At 34.6% G+C, this 25700-nt stretch overlaps 1 protein-coding gene across 3 annotated transcripts in view; it reads right to left on the bottom strand.

The window, feature by feature from the left end:
• Positions 1 to 25700, bottom strand: part of LOC138703195 (chondroadherin-like) — a 438940-nt gene that overhangs the window by 84320 nt on the left and 328920 nt on the right. The gene's annotated exons all lie outside the window — the stretch shown is intronic.

Raw genomic sequence — 25700 nt, 5'->3', positions numbered from 1 at the left:
AAATTTCTTCCCCCATGAGGACTAGAATCAGCGCGCATTCCGTAACGCGAGTCCTAGGCAGGATGCCTTAGACCGTAAAGAGTAGATTAATCATGCTCAGGATAGGGACCAATGGTAAGCTTATGTAAGGGCGACAATGAACCTTCGTGTTCTCTAAAAGCCATAAGTAAGTAGGTCTAAGTAATAATTTATTTTAGTAGGTTATTTATTCTTCACCTGACATAATTAGGAACATTAAATCCAGACGTTTGAGATGGGCAGGGCATGTAGCACGTGTGGGCGAATCCAGAAATGCATATAGAGTGTTAGTTGGGAGGCCGGAGGGAATAAGAGCTTTGGGGAGGCTGAGACGTAGATGGGAAGATAATATTAAAATAGATTTTAGGGAGGTGGGATATGAAGGTAGAGACTGGATTAATCTTGCTCAGGATAGGGATCAATGGCGAGCTTATGTGAGGGCGGCAATGAACCTCCGGGTTCCTTAAAAGCCAGTAAGTAAGTAAGGAAGGTTATTTTAAGACGCTTTATCAACATATTTGGTTATTTAGCGTCTGAATGAGATGAAGGTGATAATGCCGGTGAAATGAGTCCGGGGTCCAGCACCGAAAGTTACCCAGCATTTGCTCATATTGGGTTGAGGGAAAACCCCAGAAAAAACCTCAACCAGGTAACTTGCCCCGGAAATCGAACGCGTGTCACCTGGCTTCACGGCTAGACCCGCTAACCGTTACTCTACAGGTTGGACGAGTAATAATTGGTCTAAAGATCTAGCTGATGAGAAAACGTGGACGAATACGTTGAGTCGCATCATACGCATTTTCCTGGAGTCTTAAATAAGGTTAGACCTACTCAAATGCAGTTTTAAGCGACATTTTGGAACGTTAATTGCGCCTGATAGTTTGCAGCTACTCTTTTGTATTAAATTTTTTCTTTCCAGTTTCTGTCCATTCACAATTTTTCAAGATAGGTTTCAACATAATGTCTATGATAGATTTCTCTATTAATCATGAAGTCTAATGTTTTGTAACAGCAAGGCTGTGTGTGATAGACTTCCATCATTTGATATAGGCATTAAAGAGCACGAGGAATCTTGGTAAGCAGTTTAGATAGTTCTTCGCAAGCCATTTTGCGCTTTATTCGCTGACGCGTGTGTGAAAGAAGTCGATAAACAAGGACAGCGTTAAATTACGAGTAACTAAGTCGAGCACACTATCGCAGCGAATTCAATTATTCCAAAGTATGAACTCAGGTGGCTGTGACATGTCACAAAGAAACAGCAACAATGGCAAAACGTGCCTACACTTTAAATTGTAATCCTAGTTCCCTGCAGTTTGTAGCGAAACACATTTTCTGGAAATTGTTACCAATCTACCTACACGTTCGCAAAATATGTTATGTTTAATCTAATTGCATAAGAATAGACCTAAAATTAAGCAAATTCTCATTATAAATATCTTCAATATAATATGTGTAAATCTAACGTTCCTTCATTTGAATTCAGTTGCTTAATATGGTCGCTACATGACAGAAAAAAAGGAAAAATAAATGTATCAATTTGACATTCCCAATATACAATAGTTATGTTTCTTTCGCAGTTAAATTGACAATAAGAGAACGCTAATTAATATGATTTATTCATTTTTAGTTAAGGTCATAGGGCATTCTCTTACACTCTACCGGGTCACAAAGTATAGCCTACAAGCAGTAAAATTTAAAAACAATTGAAACAACTAAATACTAACATATTACAGAAAATAATAACATAACAAGAGTTGACACAGTAAAAAATGAAAATGATACCATAAGGTAATAGGAAAAAAAGTAAAATACAGATCTAAAGACTTGAATATACTTACTTACTGGCTTTTAAGGAACCGGAGGTTCATTGCCGCCCTCACATAAGCCCGCCATTGGTCCCTATCCTGAGCAAGATTAATCCAGTCTCTACCATCATATCCCACCTCCCTCAAATCCATTTTAATATTATCTTCCCACCTACGTCTCGGCCTCCCCAAAGGTCTTTTTCCCTCCGGCCTCCCAACTAACACTCTATATGCATTTCTGGATTCGCCCATACGTGCTACATGTCCTGCCCATCTCAAACGTCTGGATTTTATGTTCCTAATTATGTCAGGTGAAGTATACAATGCGTGCAGCTCTGCGTTGTGTAACTTTCTTCATTCTCCTGTAACTTCATCCCTCTTAGCCCCAAATATTTTCCTAAGAACCTTATTCTCAAACATCCTTAATCTCTGTTCTTCTCTCAAAGTGAGAGTCCAAGTTTCACAACCATACAGAACAATCGGTAATATAACTGTTTTATAAATTCTAACTTTCAGATTTTTTGACAGAAGACTAGATGACAAAAGATTCTCAACCGAATAATAACACGCATTTCCCATATTTATTTTGTGTTTAATTTCCTCCCGAGTGTCATTTATATTTGTTACTGTTGCTCAAGATGTTTGAATTTTTCCACCTCTTCGAAGGATGTCTCCAATTTTTATAGTTCCATAAGCAACTCAATTAGTACAAATAGTTAACAGGGAAAGCGTAAGGAAGAATACAACAAATATAATGTAATATGATAATAACAGAAATTAAACTTAAATAAATGCCACAATAAAAAAGGCTGTGATAATAAATTCATTTAGTGGTCAAGAAAGTTCAATGTTGGTGAACAGGAAAGGAAGAAAAATATATTATTTACAAAACTGTCGCAGAGAAAAGGGCTTATAATTGATCATATACTTGTTAGTGGTACTGTATTAAGAAATCAATATATCGGAAACAAACACAAACATCCAAAATCAGTTTACTAAAATAAATTAAGAATATTCCCGCCAATATAAAATTAAAAATAATAAATAGAAAAAAAATTACAATACCTTCAGCGTGTGAGAAAAAAAAATATTCTTACGAGCAACCGGAACGGAAACAGACTAATAAAGAAGTTAGTACAATTGTTTCAATACGTACAGTATTTACCTATGTATGTATATTTAGTCTGCAGTCCGAAGACTGGTTGGAACCTCGTAAGTGGAACCAGTAAGGCATCACCCATCAGGCAATTAAGCCAGAAGATAGTAGACAGTATGACCAGCTCTTTCCCCCCGTCCATTGCATACATTGCCGACTAATAACATCGCTCACACTAATCGGAATAGAGACGTATACAAACAATTTTATCTTTCTTCCTCTGACCCATAGCCCCTATCGTTAAGTGATATATACTGCCTGGTAATAGATGTTTCAGCCAGAAACTCAGTCAGAGGTGAGTTTTAATGTAATATAATATAATATAATATAATGTAATGTAATGTAATGTAATGTAATGTAATGTAATGTAATGTAATGTAATGTAATGTAATATAATATAATATAATATAATATAATATAATATAATATAATATAATATAATATAATATAATATAACTTGAGATGTAATAAGCAGTAACATGAGCTGCTGCCAGGAAATAAAAAGGAGATAGGAATGGCCAAGGAAGCTTTTAATAGAAAAAGGTGCATCTTCTGCTGATCTCTGGGAGAAAAAAAATCCACTAGTGTAGCTCGGTCGGTTAAGGCGCTTGCCTACAGATCCGAAGTTGGGCTTGGGCGCGGGGTTCGATTCCCGCTTGGGCTGATCAACTGGTTGGGATTTTTCCGAGGTTTTCCCCAACCGTAAGGCAAATGTCAGGCAATCTATGGCGAATCCTCGGCCTCATCTCGCCAAATATCATCTCGCTATCACCAAACCCATCGACGCTAAATAACCTCGTAGTTGATACAGCGTCGTTAAATAACCCAGTAAAAAATTGAAAAAAGAACTAAGGAGGACACCAGTGAAGTGCTTTGTATGGAATGTGGCATTCTATGAGGGCAGAAACATGGACAATATGACGAAGTGAAGAGAACGAATACAAGCATTTTAAATGTGGATATGGAGAAGAATGGAACGTGCGAAAGTAGACAGACAATAAGAAATGAAGGTGTGTTGGAAAAAGTGGATAAAGAAAGAATGATGCTGAAACTGACCAGGAAGAGGAAAAGGAATTGGTTGGGTCACTGTCTAAGAAAAAACTGCCTACTGAAGGATGCACTTGAAGGAATGGTGAACAGGAGAAACGTTCGGGGCAGAATAAGATATCAGATGATAGGCGACAATTAGATATATCGGTCATATGAGGAAACTAAGAGGAAGGTAGAAATAGGAAAGATTGGAGAAAGCTAGGTTTGCAGTGAAATACCTGCCCTTGGGCAGAACATGAAATGAATATAATATAATATAATATAATATAATATAATATAATATAATATAATATAATATAATATAATATAATATTCGCCCTGAGTAGCGCAGTTGGTATAGTGCTGGCCTTCTGTGCCCGAGGTTGCAGGTTCGATCCCGGCCCAGGTTGATGGCATTTAAGTGTGCTTAAATGTGGCAGGTTCATGTCATTAGTTTTAGTGGCATGTAAAAGAAATCCTTCGGGACAAAATTCCGGCCCTTCGGCGACGATGATTTAACTTCGGCAGTTGCGAGCGTCGCTAAATAAACCATAATATAATATAATATAATATAATATAATATAATATAATATAATATAATATAATATAATATAATATAATATAATATAATATAATATAATATAATATAATATAATATAATATAATATAATGTTGTTCCGAGGCGAAGTTGTTAACTTCTGATATCGGCAAGTATTTATCACCACTTAACGGTGACTCTCGCTCTACGGCTTTCCTCCGCCAAAGAATTAGTATTGCCATTCAACGAGGGAACGCTATAAGTGTTATGGGGGCTTTTCCAGAATCTAAATCGTTGGCAGAAATATTTTAATTCGTGTAGAGCTGTAGACAGTTTTTCGCATCCTTTAGTTTTGTTGCTAATTTCCAATTTGTCTCTTTTACTCAATTGTTTAATTTAATTTCAAAATTGAATTAAAGTTTATTTTGTATAAGACAGTTTGACATGTTTTTTAGATAATATTGTTCTAAATTAAAACATAAAGTGAAATTGTTAAGTAGGATAAAATCACTCTGTGAATTATTATTTTTACAATATTTTGTAAGTGGTATTTACATTATCTCTAATTTGTCATGAGAATATCCATTTGATCATAATAGTCTTAGCTATAGTATAATTATGTTCGTGTATCTATGGTCTCTTATTGTTATGTATAAATAAGCTTTATAATATAATATAACAATATCATACTGTATCTTGTATCATACAGTAAGATCATAAGTAACATATCATGTCTGTACCATAACGTATACATATTACAATGCAATGCTTAGTGCAGTAGGCTATATAACTGGAATGATGTCATTCGTCAATTATGGTATTTTATAGCCAATCATTAAATATCTTGTGGGGTTTATGACAAATCAACAAATTTTATTCGACAAATAGAAATATCAATGTCATTATAAGGTGCGTAGTAAAGCTGTTAGCTGTGAATTGATTTTATACATTATGTAATTTTATTACCATTAATTTAAGAATTCGGACTAATTTCTTTTGCTTTAAATTACGAGAAGAAACTTAAGTTGTTAACTAAGTGAAAGTAGGTCAGCGGTAACAATTCCACAATCGATTATCTTACTTGGAAGAATTTATAATATAATACGTGACTCGTGTTCTCTCAGCCTGATATATGAATATCATAATGTAACTCTCATGTCACGTTTTTAAGTTTTCTTGAAAAGCAATGCGACTACAAAATAAACGTTATATTAAAATAAATTAAATATTGTGCTCTTTCGGAAATTTTACTACTTGTACAAGTTGAAATTCAATTTATCTAATATTAAGGAAAGATTTACAAATAATATCCATATCCCTTAGGATATGGAATAATAGTGTCTAATTTAAACAGAAAATTGTTAACACCATAAATTGTTCAATCAAACAAGAGAATGAATGGAATTAATACATTGGGATTTAACTTTTTATATTAGAATATATTTTAATTAATTAATATGTAAAGCGCAAAAATACAGAGCGAGCGATCCTCTACAGCAGTGATGTCAAAGCAAGTGCATTTTTCTGACCTTGACGTCGTGCGTGGGCAGCAAGCGCTAAGTATGGAAGGGTTGTGTATATGAATAAGCAGCCTGTTGGATTAAGAAAACATTGGTGCACAAACTTCAAACGGAACGTGAAATTTTATGTCGTTATTTTTACATGGCTTCTTTCTGTTTGATATTATCTATATTGTCTGTAAAACAAAAGTACTAAACACTGATTTCTTAATATTACACTTGTGTTTTAAATCTTAATAACGTAATAGACAGTTAAGAAGGAATATTCACTTAAATTCAATAGTAGTATAATATTATACTGTATTAAGTGGATTGAACACATCATTCTTAAAGAAAGTGATATTCCAAAGAAAGAGATTGAGTATGACATGATAAGTTGGAATTTATATTGATGGTATCTTTAGCCTTAAAAAAGTAATCAATAAACTAATCAAAACAATATTACAGTACAAAGCAAAGTTACCTAGGTACTGTATCTGTTTTAAGTGTAACTAATATTACAACAAAACTCTTATCGCATTATGCTTTTAAGGTGATATTTGTGAGCTAACAGAATATTAAATTATTTTTTCGAAATCAGCTGAAGCTATAGAGCTAACATTTTTACAACACACGGGCACGTATCTTTTGCTTATGATGTAACAGTAGTTGCTTTGTTAATTCATTTCCTTACAAACAATTTCCATGCGAATATTTTCAAAATGTTCAATACACTATCTTAAGTAATACGTATATACGGTATACTAGATTTACGAAAACATTCTGTAAGGCTACTAAGTAAATAGGCCTATACCTGAAAATTTCACTTTTCTATACGAAAAGTTGAGAAAATATTTCTTTTGAATAAAAAACCAAACTTGTGAAAAATGAGCATTAAAATTAAAACTTACATTCTTATGATGCACTTAGGCCTATACTTCTCAGGCAAATCTAAAAATTAACATGGATACAGTTTTAATAAGTTCTCTTTCCTTTATCTATTGAATCAGTGCTAGCCATCCCTGAATATAGCTCGACCAAGCGGCATATACCACCTCTTTCATCTGTCTCTTTCCTTTCCGCTGTAAAGCACTCAGGCTCTCCTGGACTCTAAAGCGCGCGCTTGCTCCTGTGGGCATCAATTGACATGCCTGCTCTACAGTGTACACTGTCATAATGCAAACTAAATATCTTTATGTCTCTCATATGTCGCCCACATTGCACACGTTAAGTTTTCTTGCTATAAGCTGTTATGGATTTGGATCAGAATATATGAAACAAGATTAAATAATTTTAATCCCTCTTCTGCTAGTGATGTCCGACGGTGATTAATATTCATTACTCCCTATTTAATTCACCTGAAACATTACACAATGCATTTTTATATAGGTAATCCTAAAAGACAATTCCTTAAACCAGAAATTTGACAGATTCTCGTTGCAGTTCCATTACAATAAAATGAAACCGGTAATGTCTGCATTTTCTTTGACCAGAAATTTATTACTACTAGTAGACTATACGTGTCCAGCGCCGTGGCGTCGTGGTCTAAAGTATCCTGCATAAGACTCGCGTTACGGAATGCGTGCTGGTTCGAGTCCTCATGGGGGAAGAACTTTTCTCACGAAATTTCGGCCAATGTATGAGACCGGTGAACACCCTGCATCATGATGCACTTGGGGAGCTACGATAGGTTGCGAATGCCAGCTATAACGGCTGGGGGAATCATCGTGCTAATAACACAATACCTCCATTCTGGTTGGATGATCGTCCACCTCTGCTTTGGCATGTGTACGTGAGGCCAGCAGCCAGCTGGCCGGTTTAGGCTCCACAGATTATTTCTAGTATACGTGTCATGAAACAACATGAGATATTAGGGACAGATATTGAACGTAACTGAACGTGAGAAATGATCTGTAATATTTTTTGTCAGGTTCAGGGTTTTTATATATGCTATAAATCTACGAAACTGACCTCTCAGCTTTAGTTCCCTGTTTGGTAAAGCGAAAATTGGAAGGAACTTCATTATCTACATCTAACGGCTGGAAATTTTTATTAATTTCATGTCCACATTTGTGATCATTATGAGACAATATTAGACATTAACAAGTAATTGCTCAGCATGACGTAAGACCAGATCCTCAGACAATATAGCATAAATATAAGACAATGAAGTGACATAAACCTTCAATAACAGGGGAAATAAATCTCGAATTCTGTGCCGGTAATCGAACCCATGTACTCTAACGCTTGAAATAAAAGTGTCACCACTTGTGACTATGTTAGAGACAGTCCCCATGATATTCTGATGCACCGAGTCATATAAATGCGAAATATTTTTTATTTGGAAGGCTCATTATTTTATCAATTTCAGCTTTCCGGATGTGAGCAAATGTCAAACACAAAATGCTGTATTTGCACCTTCAGGATATAAATTATATACTAGTTGAAATTTATCACACATCTGGCCGAAGTGCTCTCTGTAAATCATTGATGAATCTAGCAACGGAAGCAGATTTTTTACTAGGTACAGCTATTCACGTTTTCAACTGTTTTCATGCGTTTACCAAACTTCGAATTAAGTTGAGTTGTCTTAATATCAGTAACATTAGCAGGGCATAAGGGGTAAATATTTTATCAACAGTAATCTCACTAGAGTTTTGATTTATCTAGAGAAAATAAAAACTCGAGTGGGATTTAATTGGCTATTACACGATTACAAGGAAATATATAAAGATTAGCAAAAATAAAGTACTCTAATACAATAAAATATTAATTGCCTTACTGAACTATTGTATTTCACTAATATTAGCTTCACCAAAACGTTTGAAAGGAGACGCCATTTTCAGTTGACTGTCTACGCCGTAAACAAATGACGATTGCAAAGCATGTTTTATAGTACCGCAGAGAATTTGCAGTTAGAAATGTTGACAAATAAAGAAACAAATGGTAGGAAGGTGATAAAAACAGGAGAAAATATATAAAGATTAGAAGAAATAAAGTACTCTAATACAATAAAATAGGTATTAATTGACTTACAAAAATTCTATTTCACTAATGTTATCTTACCAAAATATTTGAACGGAGCCGCCATTTTCAGTCGACTATCTATGGGGGAAACAAGTTACGATTGCAAAGCATTTTTTATAGTACCGCAAAGAATTTGCAGTTTGAAATCTTGGGAAACAAATAAACAAATACTAGGGTAGTGATAAAAACAAATAAATGCTAGGAAAGCGATAAAATTAAACAAATGCTAGGGAAGCGATAAAATTGTGCGATAAGTAGCCATGATTGGTTGAAAGACGTCCTTTCGTACCGTTTTATTGGTAAAAAGTAGTATGACGTAGTAAAAGTGTAATAGTCAAACAAAATCTTGTAACCTTACTATAAAATATTATCAATATAAGTGTTAAAATATCTATAAGGCTTATTCAATAAACTCTACGAATAAGCAAAACTAATAATCTTGAGGAATTTACGACAGTTCCCGGCCTACAAATAAGAACATAATATTATAATCAATGTTAGACATTCAGATTTATAAGAAATAAGTGCAAGCGAACACTTTTAGCTAAGGTCTGTGCCTTTCCACATAGTTAACGACTTTTAAAAGTATTAGCAATCTTCGGAACAACGCCAGATCACTTATTTTCGATTTTTATTTTTCCAGAATCACATACCTCTGTAGTCTCAGAGTCTTGTGGAGAATCTACTCGTACGAAGCAGAAACTTAAATGAGGAATGAACTCTCGTAATTTTTTAAGTGTTTGGGGTTTTATTTATACGAGTATAGGCCTATGCTCTAAATCTACGAAACGTGCCATATAGCTTTAGTTTTCTGTTGCAGATGAAGAAAAAATTGGATTTAATGTAAATTATTTTAACCACAATAAAGACGAATGTTCTTCTTGAGTGTAGGTATATTAAATTTGTCGCCTCTTTTGTTTTGTTATGAACATGACAAATTTGTCATACATTTACAAAAAATATCCAGAAGTCCCATTGTATGTCGTCATATCGGAAGTAATAGCACAGTCTAGTATATACAATCACGAAGCTTGAGTTGTGAGGGTGCTAGGAACAATAGACTGTATAGGTATTACCGTATTTTGCATTGCCTGTAATGAGGCAATAGTAGCGACCATAGTGGTTAGCAACTCTCTATAGTGAGCTTCGTGACTGTATATGCTAGACTGTGGTAATCGTACAGTAAAGGCAATGTAAACCATTCCGAATTTCTCTCATCCTAGATTCAACTGATAAGTGATATTAGAGGAGAAAAATTCTCTCCGGCGCCGGGGATCGAACTCGGATCCTTGGTTCTACGTATCAAGCGCTATAACCATTGAGCTACGCCGAAGTTCAATCAAGTATAATGGCAGTTGACTTAATATAAATGTCAACATACATGTCGAACTTGGAGTCAGGCCACAAAGGGAAAAACACTGGAGGAGAGGGATTCGATCCGGTGCTGGGGATTGAACTTCGGTGTAGCTCAATGGTTAGAGCGCTTGGTACGTAGACCTAAGGACCCGGGTTCGATTCCCGGCGCCAGAGCGAATTTTCTCCTCTAATATCAATTGTTACAATAAGAGATATATTTTGTTGAACCAAAAATTAATCTTTACCTAAGGTCAGCTCCTTACTTTCTCCTAATCATCTTCTTATAATGTTAAACTATTCATTCCTGCTTAACTTCATCTATCCAAGATTTCTCTGGTGTATTTTTTTTTTTTTTGCTTCTCCTCTGATTTCCATTCTCATACCTTCTATGGCTCTCTCTCTCTCTCTTCTTGAATTTCCACTTAACCATACTTAATATTGTATGCCCTGCTACATAGTTAGAGGTATTAAATATTTAAAATATATATTCACCTCCATCTCTCCTCTAATTTCCTCTTTCTTAATCTTGTTACTCCACAATTTCTTTCTTAGTAACTTTATACCTATCCCTGGGATTGTTTACTTTATTGTTATACAAATATAAAGAGAAAGGATTGAGTTCGTCGCAAATATATACATTTATGTACTCGTCTCTCAAGATTTTCACGAGCATTTAATTTATTATTGCGATGTACCCAAGTACATATGATGTTTCCATGCAGGAATTCAGCGTTATCATATAGTGAAGGATCGGTGGAGCGGAGAAAAATTCTCTCCAGCACCGGGATTCGAACCCGAGTTTACAGCTCTACGTGCTGACGCTCTATCCACTAAGCCCCACCGGATTCCAATTCCGATTACGGAAACAAAACGCATCTTTGCCAACGATGATGCAGACGTTGAATACTATCGGTTGTGTGTGTGATTCTTCTGTGTGTACCACCTCTTCCCCCTGTTTGCAAACCGCCTCCCACATAGCGGCTTCTTCAATTGCGGAATATCTTGAACCACAGCCTCTAGCATACTAACTTTTGCGTGTGCTGTCAACTAGCCACCAACTCACAGAGACGCAATCTGGCTGTGGCATCCAATATAGCGTACAACAGGTTTGCAAACGTATAACCTGAACTAACCACATTTTCGGTTATTCGAAAGATATACGTAACATAGTTGCCATGACTTATGAAATGACCCACGTACAGTATATAGGGTTTTTAAAAAGTAAGAGGTAAATTTAATTGCTCATATTTTCTACACAGTGCTAAAACTTCTGGCACTGGCTTCTTACACAAGAGATGGGACCGAGTGAGTTCTATCAGATGGTAGCGCTTGAAACTCGCATTCGGGAGATTTCCGGTTCAAACCTCGTGGTCGACAAATCTGACTGGAATTTTTCATCGTTTCTCTGATTCGCAAAGGCAAATTCCGGATTGGGAATTTACATAATATGATTCATTGCCGCCTTAATCACCAATCATGAACATTAAAATATATTCCAAGATATTGTAATTGGTTTCACATGTGAGGGAATCAGAAGAAAAGGGTATAAATGCATTTAAGTTATTTGTGAGAAAATGTGGTTGAAAGTACTTAAGATTTCGTAAATTCCGTGAAATTTTTTATTTAAATTTTAGTGTGTGGTGTGATTAAAATGTGTATCGCTTTGCCACTAAAATTTTAAATGTTTTAGATTGCCCTGGATGCACTTAACTCATGTTCTTAGAAATGTCACTTGTACCCTTTTGCTTCTGATCCCCTCATATGTTGTCCAATCATCATTTCAATTCTCCTTGATTAAAAATGCAAATTCTAAGTTACAGCCATGCGGACATTCGTGTATCACTTGACCTTGACTTTAATCAATTACAGTTGACAAGAGAGTTCAAGGGCTTGAAGACATACACATATCATGGATGAAATTAATCATTTATTTTCTAACCTTGAAGGTTTCAAAACTCAGATCAGAGCGTGTCCTGTGTATCCTTTAATGAACAGTTTTTGACTTACGTAATCTCAGTATGGGTGCCACAATTATGTGGAATCACGGAAGAGGTTAATATGCATATCTGATTAATAAAAAATCTAATAACAATGAGACTGTCATATTTTGCTTATGACGTTTTTACAATTATTTGTTTTTAATTTCGTATAATTTAAATTATCTATAGTATATATAATTTACCTGGCAATGGAAATTACAGAAAAACGGCTGAACGGATTTTAATAAATGACCCCTCATTTTGAAGCTTAGAACCCAACGTTTTTCAGAACAATAGTAGTTTTTAGTGAAATGTCAATTTTCCTACATCATTTTTCTATTTTCGAAAACCCATCTTTCGTAAGTTTTGAGAACTAATTAATTGCATTTCAGAATAAAACAAAACACACACTACATAAACAATGGCTATTACACGAAGGCCATAACCTGCAGGATTGCTGACATATTTAGAATTCAGATGGCTCAGAGTCTTTCACATCAGAATGCCAATATGTCGATGTTCATTTGTGTAATTTTTTGATAACGTATTAAAATAATTTACATGTCTGATTCTCTGGTCTATAGTTTTCCGAGTACAGCCGTGTATTGGATATTAAGAACTACAAAACTTAAGAATGTTTGATGACGTTACCATTAAAAATGAAATATTATTATAGGTAATGCAACACACAATGCTATATTGATGATATGAAAGTGAAAGTTTTTGGGGTTTTATATAAGTAGACGCAGTGAAAGAATAATATATTAGATCTTCATTTCTATAATTTACTGAGTAACGGATATATATATATATATATATATATATATATATATATATATATGCTACTGAAAACTATAAAATTTAGTAAAGTAACAATATTATTATTAAAAACTAGCCGTACCCGTGCGCTCCTCTGCACCTGTTAGAAATAAATATAAAGTAATTACATAATTAAAATAGGACGTTTGATCCAAGGAACATTCGTATTTGATAGTAGGATAAATCGTTTAATATGTTACTTAATTTAAATTGTATTTAAATTAAAATGCGATCATTTTGGTCCAGAAAGCACTCATTTGGTGCAATGACAATTCCTTTAACATGTTTCTTAATTGTTATTACATGCAACCATAGATTAATGAACATTGACATAATTTAGATTTAATGTGTATACTTTATTTTACTTGCTATAATTATGTTTCCATTGAATTATGGTAATAACTTAATTTTAACCCTTGTTGTTTTCTACGTATTCAGTAAATGGCGCTTGGCCCACTATGGTTCTGAACCCTTCAAATAACTTAAATTACATTACATTATATTATATTATATTATATTATATTATATTACATTATATTATATTATATTACATTATTATATCAGAAGTTACTGTAATAACATTATAGTATTATGTCCATCTAGGGAAACTACACTTTCCAATGGTGAAATAATAATTAATTATACAAATCGGTTAATTTAGCTTCCGATATTACTTCATACAAACACAGAAACATTCTCTGTACGCTATCTTTCATAGCTTTCGATTGTTGTTGTCCAAGGCCCCTTACAGACCAAGTCATTTGTTTTTTATTTTGTTACACGACCTTAGATGGCAGTTATTTTAAATTTAAAACTCATTTACCTCATTAAATATCAGTCCTATCAAAATTTTTCAAAGAATAAAACTTATCGCAAATTATAAAAAAAAACGTTTGGTATGTAACATTTTTCACAAAAACCAATAATACGCGAGATATTTCGATTTATTTAATTCAGGTGCCCTTATAACCCCCCTTTTAAATAATGTATTTTGAATGCCATATAGCCTAAAATCTAAGTTACAACGAACTTAATTTATATTCCAATTTTCATCGAAATCCGTTCAGCCATTATCGCGTGAAAAGGTAACAAACATACAGACAGACAGACAGACAGACAAAATTTTCAAAAAAGCGATTTTCGGTTTCAGGGTGGTTAATTATATATGTTAGGACCAATTATTTTTGGAAAATCGAAAATTACCAGAAAAATTTCGGCTGCAGATTTATTATTAGTATAGATGAAATACTTTTAAAGTTATTAATCAAGTGGTGTGGGTCTTTTTCATGTATTTAATGGCGGTTTGATATAGATATTTATATGTTTGTTTCTCTAATTTTCCTTGGTAGTAATTGAGTCATGCTTCCTATTTTAGCTGCGTCTTTAAACTACATCAAAATTAATTTCATATTTCTTTAGTTTAATCGATTAGATTTGTGATCGCTGCCAAGCATATTTTATTGTAAGAAAATAGCATGCCATTTCACTTCTTGCTACCATGATGAGTAAGTTTATTTCCCGCAACCAGCAACGAATGAAACATTGAATCTGCTAACGATTTACGATGAACAATTTTATTTAGGGCGCATATAAGATTCTACAACACTGCCATATCATTCGCCTCATTTTCCGCATCTCAGCAATAGATTCCTCATGCCAGCTATATTACTGAAAATATACGGGATAACATTCATTGTTACACAAATTAATCCAGCAGTATTTGGTAGATCAGTATTGTCTGAAGGAAGCGCAAAAATTACAATTCCTATGAAAAGACCAAAAAGTATTACTTACTGATAAAATAAGAGGCCTACAAGATTTTGTAGTCGTTTGATCACCTCAGCAAGATCTCTTAGTTGGAAAAAGTGATTCTGCCCTCTACATTTCAGGGTAGTTCACGAAACATGCAGCAGCTATACCAAGATGCTAAGTCTTTTGTTCAAAGCATGACAAACCTGACATTTTCTTAACTTTCATCTACAATCCGCAATGAAATAGCTTCTGCATTACTCCCACATGAAAACTCGCTAATCGTCCTGACATTGTTACTTGCGATTTCGCATTGAAACTCAAGAACTGAAGACGAATAGGTTCAAGGAAAAGTATTTGGTATAAAAAAAACATTCAGAGGGAGTATGTTTCACTATTATCGTAGCAAATAACTTTCAAAATGTCTGGTATTCTTCATTGAAAACAAATCTGAACAATTTTTATTTGAACTTCCTATGGACTCAGTTTGGAGCATTTGCTGCACAAGCCATTAGTTGTAATTAAAATTCAAATGAACTGATTCAAAACGTAAAATGTTTCATTTATAGAAGATAACTTTGTGTGGTCTTTTCATGAAGAAATCAAGGTTTTGTTACATCAGATCAACATTTTAGCCAAAAAGTTCGGATCATAGGACAGGAGAAGACAAAGTTTCAATGCGATCAGTAGCATTTTTTAACTCAATGTTAACACTCTAGTAACTATCAGTGCTTTCTGGTTGTGCTGATATTATATCTCAACATTGTGACGTTGAAACTTGTGTTCAGATGTCTGTCCAGCGACAGTCCTGATATATTGTATATTTTTATATTTTTGAAGATTGGTCAATTAATAGCCCGGAACACCCGCAGTCAAATTCACATTCAGACAAATTTCCAGACTCTAGACATTCAGGAAATTTCAAGAAAAATGTCCCGAAATCGAACCCGGGACCTCCAGATCTGAAAACCTGCATGCAATAACAATTATGTATGCAGATGACACTACGTTCCTATGTTCTTCCTCTGCTCTAAATCAATTGCATGCTCTCAACAATGACACTCTATCACAGATGGCTTTATGGTTTGAATCTAATGATTTCTTGCTTAATCAAGATAAAACTGTCAACATAACTCTCAGCCTAAATTATCTAATAAATAAGGACAACAGACTCAACTACACAAAATTTCTAGGACTTTTTATAGACGCCAGTTTAACATGGGGTAAGCACACCGAATACATATGCACAAAGCTATCAGGAGTTTTATATTTGTTAAAGAAATTAACGACTTGCGTTTCTCAAAATTATTTAAGATGTGCTTACTTTTCTTTCTTTCAGTCGATAATCCGATATGCCCTAATTTTCTGGGGAAATGGAACCAAAATTGGAAGCGTCTTGATTTTACAAAAGAACACCATTAGAATTTTATGTAAATCAAACTATCTGGAACACTGTCGGCCACTTTTCAGACAGTCAAGGATTTTAACAATCATAAATTTGTATATATATGATCTAGTACTTTACACCCGACAAAATAACAACAATTACTCATTAGTGGCCAATATAATGATCATCAAATTAGAAATAGTGAACAAATTAATATTCCATATTGTAGATTACACAAGAGCAACACAAACTTTTTAATTATGGGGATGAAATTATATAATAAGCTCCCAAGTCAATATTATAAATTACCAATCAATAGCTTCAAAACTAGATTTTACAATTGGTTATTAAATAATCCTTTTTATTCTGTTGCTGAGTTTTTCAACACAAATTTGTATGAAATTGTATTTTAATAAATAAGTTTAATTGCAATTTAGTTAGATTTCTTCAATTTAAAATTTTTAAACTATTTCATGTTTTCATTATATTATTTAAATTTTACTGTTTCTTTTATTAGTGTTTTTTAAAAATGTATTTACATGTTTTTCAATATATTCTGACGAAGCCCAAAACTGTATGCCTAATGGCCAAATAAATTGAATTGAATTGATCACCAGATCACGAAAGTAGTCATGACCAATAATGAAAGTAATTTTATATTAAGGAATAACGACGAGATGATACTGCACATCAATGAAATGTGCATCACAATCGCATACTGTACTGTCCTCTTACATATAATTTGCCATGTCTTACGAAATGGCCCTCGTATATCCACGAAATATTTCACATTCTAACTTGTTTATTTCTTACCAAATGGGAGGATTAAACCACCAAAAACCACCCCTTGTGCAAGGTCTTTCTGCAAACGAAAACAACTGCATGAATATAACTGCCTTTGTACCATTATGAACAGTAAAAGCACACAAAATACTGAAAAATCACAATTTAAGTATTTTCAGGCTTTCCAGAGTTCACGTATTTCACACGGCTTTCCTTGACCTTCACTTCCGATTTACTAGACTAAATACAAACATTCTCTCTTCGACCATCTTTATAAAGGATTATTATTGGCAGATGTATACCACTATTGTAGTAGACTGATTTAATTAAGTCACGTTTAAGCCTGAGCAGCTTTGGTCTTCCCATCTACCTACGTAGCTGGGATTCGATCTCGTGATGGAATTTGTGGTCAACAAAGCAGACGTTGTGATATTTTCTCGGGATACTCCCGTTTAATTTCAGCCACACTTTCCTTATCGTCCTCACTTCATCTATCATCTGCGATAGTTAAAGCTGGCTGGAATGAATTATTGGAGGTAGTATGTGTCTCCGATTTTGATTAGGATTTAAGAACTTGGTGTTCCGGACTCTGGAGTTTATTAGGTACTGATTTTTGGATGGGGTCTGGCTCTGTCAGGGATGATCCGCGTGTTAGAAACGGATTCACGAATGAAACCTGGACCACACTTCGGACTGGAACTTCACCTCAAGAAATATGAAACAGAGATGATCAGCTATATGTAGGCCTATAGTTTTTTTAAGGGGTTAGGTACAGCTTATAGCAGTAAAATTTTGGAAATATTCAACATTTTTTCCTCCAGTACTGTATCTGGTACAATAATGAAGATTAGTATGTGTAAAATATTGTCCTTCTGCTATAAAATAAAAATATTCTTACGATTAAAAAAATTATTCATATTTTTTTCCAAAATTCGATGTGGTACCAGTTCACTGTGCAGTGATGAAGCTTTTCCTTAATAACTCAAAAACTATCCAACATTCTGTGATGAAATTTTTTGTGTGTATTTATGCATGTTATATCTACAATATGATGCAAAATCACTTCCCTACCTTTGATAGATTGTCTGATTAAAAATAAATTAATTTAAAAAATGGTCAAATATGAGTATTTTCATCTAATTCAAAATAAAAACAATATTACTTATTAAGTAATATGGTTGAAAGAGTATGATAGTGTAAACGTGAGTTTCAGCCTAGACCATATATGTAACAGATAAGTCATCGCTATGTTAAAATCGTTTGCACTTTGAAGAGAACAACCGCCAGGATCGCCACCCGTCCGCCGTAAACGAACACGAGATGGCAGTACAGTCGCTAATGCAATTCAAATGGAATTATGACGTGACTCCTTATGTAACAACTAGATGGCAGCGTAGTAAACCTGACAAAAGTTGTTAACTTCAAAAGCTATAAGGCCGACCTATCTATCTATAGGCTATATGATCTCGGGTTTCAGCAACAAAATAAAAGAGAGAGAACATGAAAAAGTTAACACTTATGAGGGAAACGCTTCATCGCTGCACAGTGAACTGCCACTGTTTTGAATTTTGAAAAAAATAAAAAAAAAAAATTAAAAAAAATACAATTTTTTTTGAAATCGTAAAAATATTTTTTTTTTTCATGTAGCAGAAGGAGAGTGTTTTACACATACCAATTTTCATTATTGTACAATATACAGTAATGGAGGAAAAAATGTTGAATATTTCCAAAAATTTTACTACTGTAAGCTGTACGTAACCCCTTAAATAATTCCCACTAGCGTCGCATATTATAGGCGCTATGTTCGGTTCAAGTTTGTCAAGTATGGCGAAGTTAGATGTTCGCTTTGCAGAAGGAGGCCTGTCGTGTTTGTTCCACCTTGTTATTCGCTGTCCTCCACTTCCACCCTTCGTGTTTTAACAGCTTAAAGATTTTAGTACAGATCTTGCGATTAGTTTTTTAAATGAAATAAGAGAAGATTGTAATGTCTTGGTTGTCTCTCTCATGTTCGAACATTGCACGACACTAATATTAACGACCAGTGTTGCGGCAAATGTTGTGTCGTTCAGAGACGCCTAGTTGGCGAGACCCTCCGATATACAGAACTGACTGTAAGAAGTGAACAACACTTGAAAATCGTCTGTGCTTATCTGTGTCGCATGTTAGAGCTGAGAATCACTCGCTAAGCTCTTGCATCTCCAAGAAACTTTTGTTTACAATACACACTTCATCAAATTCCTTGGGTTTGAACCCGGATATAGAGAAAATCGTGGTAATCACTCGGCGTTGTTGATAAAATTTTGAACTATTCCAAGATACTGCAGTATTCCTCCCGTCAGAAATCCTCACCTGCAAGGACTGATTCGAAGCGACATCTAGTCGCATCTGAGGTGATGATTTTATTTCCTTGTATGAGCCTCGCGGTAGTCGATCGCGATGCCCGTGTGCCGCAAACCCCAAACAAGCTGAACGGCATCGATCTGTGGCTCTCGGAATTCTAGTTAAATCCTCTAAAGCAACACCGCGACCCATCTGCATTTTGAGGTTACGTTTCATAACGATCAATAACTCGGTAGTTCAGTTACAAAAATGCAACGAGCCGTCTGAACTGAGAAGTATTATAGGTGACCAGTGATTACCCATGCGTCGGTGCCAATAGTAGAAATTTCTAACGGTTACTTTCCGGGAGAGACTTCTGTTCCTTAAGAATCTGATGAATTTGTGAACTTAAGTGGAGGAACTTGACATTTTGATTGTGGCGCCTATATTCGACTTAACATTAATGGAAAAAATTGAAGGATTTTATGTCGTGAAATCAAATGCTTGCGTGCGCCGTAGCATATAGTAAGAACTTTAAGGTGGAGGTACAGTAAGTGAGCTCGCTAGCTACAAGTAGAAGCATAGCGAGGGAGGGCAGCTTCTCAGTCCACTTTCTTCTTCCCCTGACGCGCAGGTAGGTTTCACAAGATAACGAATGGCCTATAGAACTATTTATTACACTAACGTCATTAGACTTCGGTTGCCATGGAAATTCTTACATCATATGAGATGAACCGTGCCTAACGAGAAAGACAGCCTTCGGCACGAATTTGAATCACGTGATTATCATGGTCCAGTCATGGCAATATTGACAATCGCCTAATATAAATACATGTCCTAATTTCTAAAAAAAACTAAGGAATTGACATATTAAACTCATATTAAACGTGCATTTATATATAAACTTGTTCAATGTTGGCCATGTTATGACTAAGAATGTGACGTCGCGCCGTAGCCTGTCTTTTTCGTTAGCCACGAGATAAGCTCAACAATGTGAACGAATCCTTTCCTATGGACAAGGGGAGTTCGTTATATACTGACATAACCTATTTGAAAAAGTTTATTGTACTCTTTGGGAAGATGCAGTAGAGTTTTTTTTTAACTAGTGTTATTCAGTTGTGCTTTGATATGAACGTGAACAAAAATTTAATAATATAATCTTGGCTTTACTCACATATAGGCTAGATGGATAAATAACAATAATAATATGTATTGAATATTCTCGTATGTTTCTGCAGCACAATAATATAGGCCACCAGTTAATTTTTAATCGTGTGTGGCTCAAAAACAGTTCTTTACTTGTCCTATTAGTAGACATTTTGTGTAAATAATAAATTGTTATCACTCGAGGATTGAATGTTATTCTTAACTTTTTTATTCCGTTCATTAGACACGATTAAGTCTTATAACAAATTGTATTTATTTATCCTAATTTCTGTAGGGAGGCACCGGCGTGGCTCAGTCGGTTAAGGCGCCTGCCTGCCGATCTGAACTTACGCTCGGGCGCGGTTTCGATCCTCCCTTGGGCTGATTACCTGGTTGGGTTTTTTCCGAGGTTTCCCCAACCGTAAGGTGAATGCCAGGTAATCTATGGTGAATCCTCGGCCTCATCTCACCAAATACCATCTCGCTATCACTAATCTCATCGACGCTAAATAACCTCGTAGTTGATACAACGTCGTTAAATAACCAACTAAAAAATCCGTGTAGGGTAAAGGTTGGTAATACTGTGATACGAGTAATATTGTGATAGTTTTTTTTGAGAATTTATTACAATTTTACTGAGCGAGAGAAGGACCGGTTTTGTGCAGCAACTTGTTCACGAATATTCCCTTAATACGTTGACGCAAAAAAAAAAACATCTTCCTATCGCTCAGTAAAATTGTAATAAATTCTCAAAAAGAACTATCACAATATTACTCTTGTCGCAGTATTACCAACTTTTACCCTATAGACTTTACACTCAATCATAGGGATTTCTCAAAATCGTCTGTCAATTTATTTAAATAATAGAAACCTTTTTGATTATATATTGAAACAATACATAAATTCCTAAAAATCAAAGCTGGCTACAGTAGATTATACTCAAACGATATTACATTTTAAGATCTGTACTAGAAATTAAAAGAAATAATAGATTAACAAATAAGAAATAGAAAATCAGTTGAAAATATTTTGAGAAAATAGAAAATTACAGGAATCTATGTTTAGGATATCCCGCGCTGTACATACGTGGTCTAAGGCGTTATGGTAATTATTGTAGAGCACAGGAAAGGAGATGTATATCTATAAAAATTACAGAGTGTAGCATTAGAAAAAGAAGGAACGTAATAGTATGATGAAATATTTATCAACGGATTATACATTCTTATGTATCGGTCTTTTCCCCTCTCAAATTATCTAAAAAAAAAGTCCTTTCAGCAGGGTGACATACAAAGTCCTCCATCAGTCGTGATCCTGATACTCTAGTAAGGAATCTAGATAACTCGCACTTTTGACGAATAATATCTTGCTAAATTCCACGTATATTAATAAGAAAATGGAAGCTTTTGTGGAACGGAAATTACACTGATGTCATTACACTTCGGTTGCCATAGAAATGATCACATCATCTGATAAACTCAACAATGTAAACTAGTCCATTCAGTCTGCGTATATACATAACCTACTTGGAAGAGTTTATTTTAATTGAAGGAAGGTTGCTATATACTAACAAAATAATGTTATTTAGTTGTGCTTTGACATGGACGCGAAAAAAGACGCGTGCGCAATACATGCTTAACTATAGAAAGTTAAAGCAAGCTTGGTATTTCTCACACACAAATGGATAAATTGTAACAATAACAGTACGATGCAATACAGTTGAATTCAAAAACTGGTTAACAAACTGCTGAAAACTGTGATACAAGTAGAGACCGAAATCTTAGACATTAAGCCTATTATTTGAAGTTATGTGAGTACAGAGTTATGCAATGAACCGAATTACTTACTTGACTAAGGGTAGTGGCTCGTGGTGATGTACGATGTAAGATCACCCCCGTATCAAGGACGGGGCTGTGTTGTGTATTACAAGAGAATAAACATAGCCTTTGCTGTAAACCTTCAACTTAAAATGTTACTGTTGCTAATCTTAATGAAAATAATGTTTAAGTCTATATTACAAAAATCTTTTGATGTAAAATTTTAACTTAAAATGTTACTGTATCAGAAGCACTATTCTTAACATACTTAAGCCTATATTACAATAATCTTTGACGTAAATTTTTAACTCAAAATGATACTGTTTCATAGGTTCCGCTCTTAATGCAGTGTTTAAGCCCATATTAAGTTACAAAAATCTTAGTTGTAAAATTTTATCTTAAAACGCCGTTACAGCTTTAACACAAGTACTGCCATGAAGGAAATGTTTAATCCTATATTACGATAACCTTTGCTGTAAAATTTAACTTCATAAACATTGCTAAACTGAAGTAAACTGTACTTGTTTAGGAGTAAGGAATGTGTTGTAAAGTGACCTTGTAGTGCGCGTTACTTGTGTTCGTTGTGAGCAGGATGTGACGTAATGTATATCCCGTGCACTCTTATACTCATTCCATGTTGTTAAACCAAGAAAACGGTCTTTAGATATAAGGATGTAATTTCTTTGAAGGGATCGAAAATATTCCGAAAAAAAAAAATTGCACTAACATCGAACCGTCCATTATAAACTACACTTCAATAGCCTACCCATCGTTCAAGCCCAGGTTTTCAATACGTAAAGCAGGCACTATAAGAATAGTCTTTCTCTTATTAGTACGAAGAATCTCAGATTCTTGAAAGTAGAAAGTCGGGCGGTCGATGACGTGTCTAAAGCGCCCACTCTTAGGAAGCACTGCCAAATCTTACTGTTCTTGTTTCGGACTGCAAGAAATTTTCAACTCATCAGCTTTGTATTTAATTATTACTTAATAACATATATTATAAAGGAAGTAAGATGAACATACAGACAGGATTATTATATTATTAACTATCATTCTTGAGGAATGTAAGAATCACTTGCTACGTGTGGTATACCGAAGAATTAAGCTGTATTTCGAACGCCTGACATCCAGAGGTTATACTATAACGAAAGTGATGTGCAGAAGAAGTTGCCGATATAGAAGGGGATAATGTAATAATATCTGAAGCTATTTCTCATCTGAAAATAATATAATGCTATCAGTATTTTTAACTTGCACATTTATTCGAACGGCTAACGCATCTTCACGCCGAAGACCGGGTTCAATCCTCGGAAAGACTAACTAGAATATGTAGCAGACATTGTTCTTAAGGGTATTTAATTCCATTTTTTTATACATCTTGATTACACAACTTTTAACACTATATCACTTCGGAAAACGTATTGTGTGTCCTTTCTCGTATTAAATTTTACATTACCTCGTTCACATGTTTCAGCCTGTTATCGACCATCTTCAGAACTGGTTGTTGCTGATCTTGGCGCCTTTTGTTTGTGTTTCCTGTGGGGGTCTGTTTTTGCAGTGTAATGTGGAGTCAAAGAGTGTGTGTTCTGAAATTGAGTTGTGTGTTGAGAATTTTATTTGGATGTCTTTTTGTGTGTCTATATATTTCATATTGTTCAACCAAAAAGCCAGAAACTAAACACACTAGAACAATACGAAATATATAGGCTAGACACACAAAAACACATCCACGTCAAATTCTCAATACACAACTCAATTTCAGAACACACACACTCTTTGACTCCACATTACACTACTCAAACACACCCCCACAGGAAACACAAACAAAAGACGCCAAGACCAGCAACAACAAGTTCTGAAAATGGCCGGTAACAGGCTGAAACGTGTTAACGAGGTAATGTAAAATTTAACACGAGAAAGGACACAAAATAAGTTTTCCTTTTTTATTTCTCTATCCATCTAGTTTTATTATTCTCCCATCGTGCACCAATTGCAACGTTGTAAAATACTAAGGAGATCTACAGTTTAGCATATTCCTCCTAGATGTTTGAGATAATGCAGTGTAAACTGAGCTACCTGACGTTTGAGAAAAAAATGGCCTATATATAAAACATTCAATTCTCGTAATCGCATTTTCTGATACACAGAATTGTTACTGGTTTGGATTACCGCCCTAGGACATGAGGATCGGCCGGAGCTAGTCTACCGCCCGCCGTTCACTCTTCTTTCCGATTCTCCTTCACGTTGAATGACTCAAGAGTTGTACATACAACTGTGCGATTGTTGTGAGTGTAGTTTTATGTGGGATATCGAAAGAATGGCTCGCTACATGACTTTAGAAAAATGTGTGTTTGTGTGCAAGACATGTTATAAATAAGAATCGACTCGTCGGGTTCGTAAGGACCTTATTGTGAAATTTAACAATACTCGACAGGCAACGAGGCTGGCAGTCCTTAAGTTAATGAATTAATTTGAAAATACGGCATCGGTGTTAAACAAAGAAATAGTAACAAGTAGAACAGTTATAAATCTTAAATTGGCAAAACCTTCATTTCTCACACTAATTTATTAAGCCTTGTCGGACTGTAAAGAAAACAACTATCGCAATGGACATATTTTATATATTGTACAATATTATAGTATTGTGAAATTTTACTTTTCCTACTAATTTTTTTCTATTGTTTATTAAAATTATAACATATAGCCTATTAACCTGTTGTATCCTGTAGGATACTTTGTCAAGTTATGGGTTAACAAAGGCTAAATTTGATGACATTGACGCTATTCTCGAATTTTCGCCACAAAAATTGTTAAAAAAATAGTTCTACATTCTGGCGTGACTGTATCATCGTCAAGATAATATTGAATTAGAAATTACAAGAATTTCAGTGAAAGAACAAGAGGGATCGATCAAGAACATATTTAGGCAATATTCCATTTATGAGAGACAAAAGACGACATTTTCAGTATCAATTATAAGGCAGCAGTGTTGCTGTAGCTTAATTGCGCTGTTACGGTACTAACTCTGGCGGCCGCAAGACCAGTCCTCACCGAAAACCCGCGTTGCGGTACAGCGGTAAACCAAACTTGTAACAACTCTGTAGTATTTAAAATGGATCATAGTAATATGCACATAAGCCCCAATATTGAGTCACCTCGTAATTTCCCTGCAGAAATCTTATGCATTTTCTGTTTCTACGTTCGTCTGTTTCATCTCTATCTCCTCTTTCACCCACATTTATATCGATCTGTACAATAATTTATCCATTCATATTA

The sequence above is a fragment of the Periplaneta americana genome, chromosome 7 (assembly GCF_040183065.1).
Source record: "Periplaneta americana isolate PAMFEO1 chromosome 7, P.americana_PAMFEO1_priV1, whole genome shotgun sequence".
NCBI classification, from domain to species: Eukaryota; Metazoa; Arthropoda; class Insecta; order Blattodea; family Blattidae; genus Periplaneta; species Periplaneta americana.
Note: the sequence above shows the minus strand (reverse complement) of the source record. Positions and strands in the feature narration are given on the sequence as shown.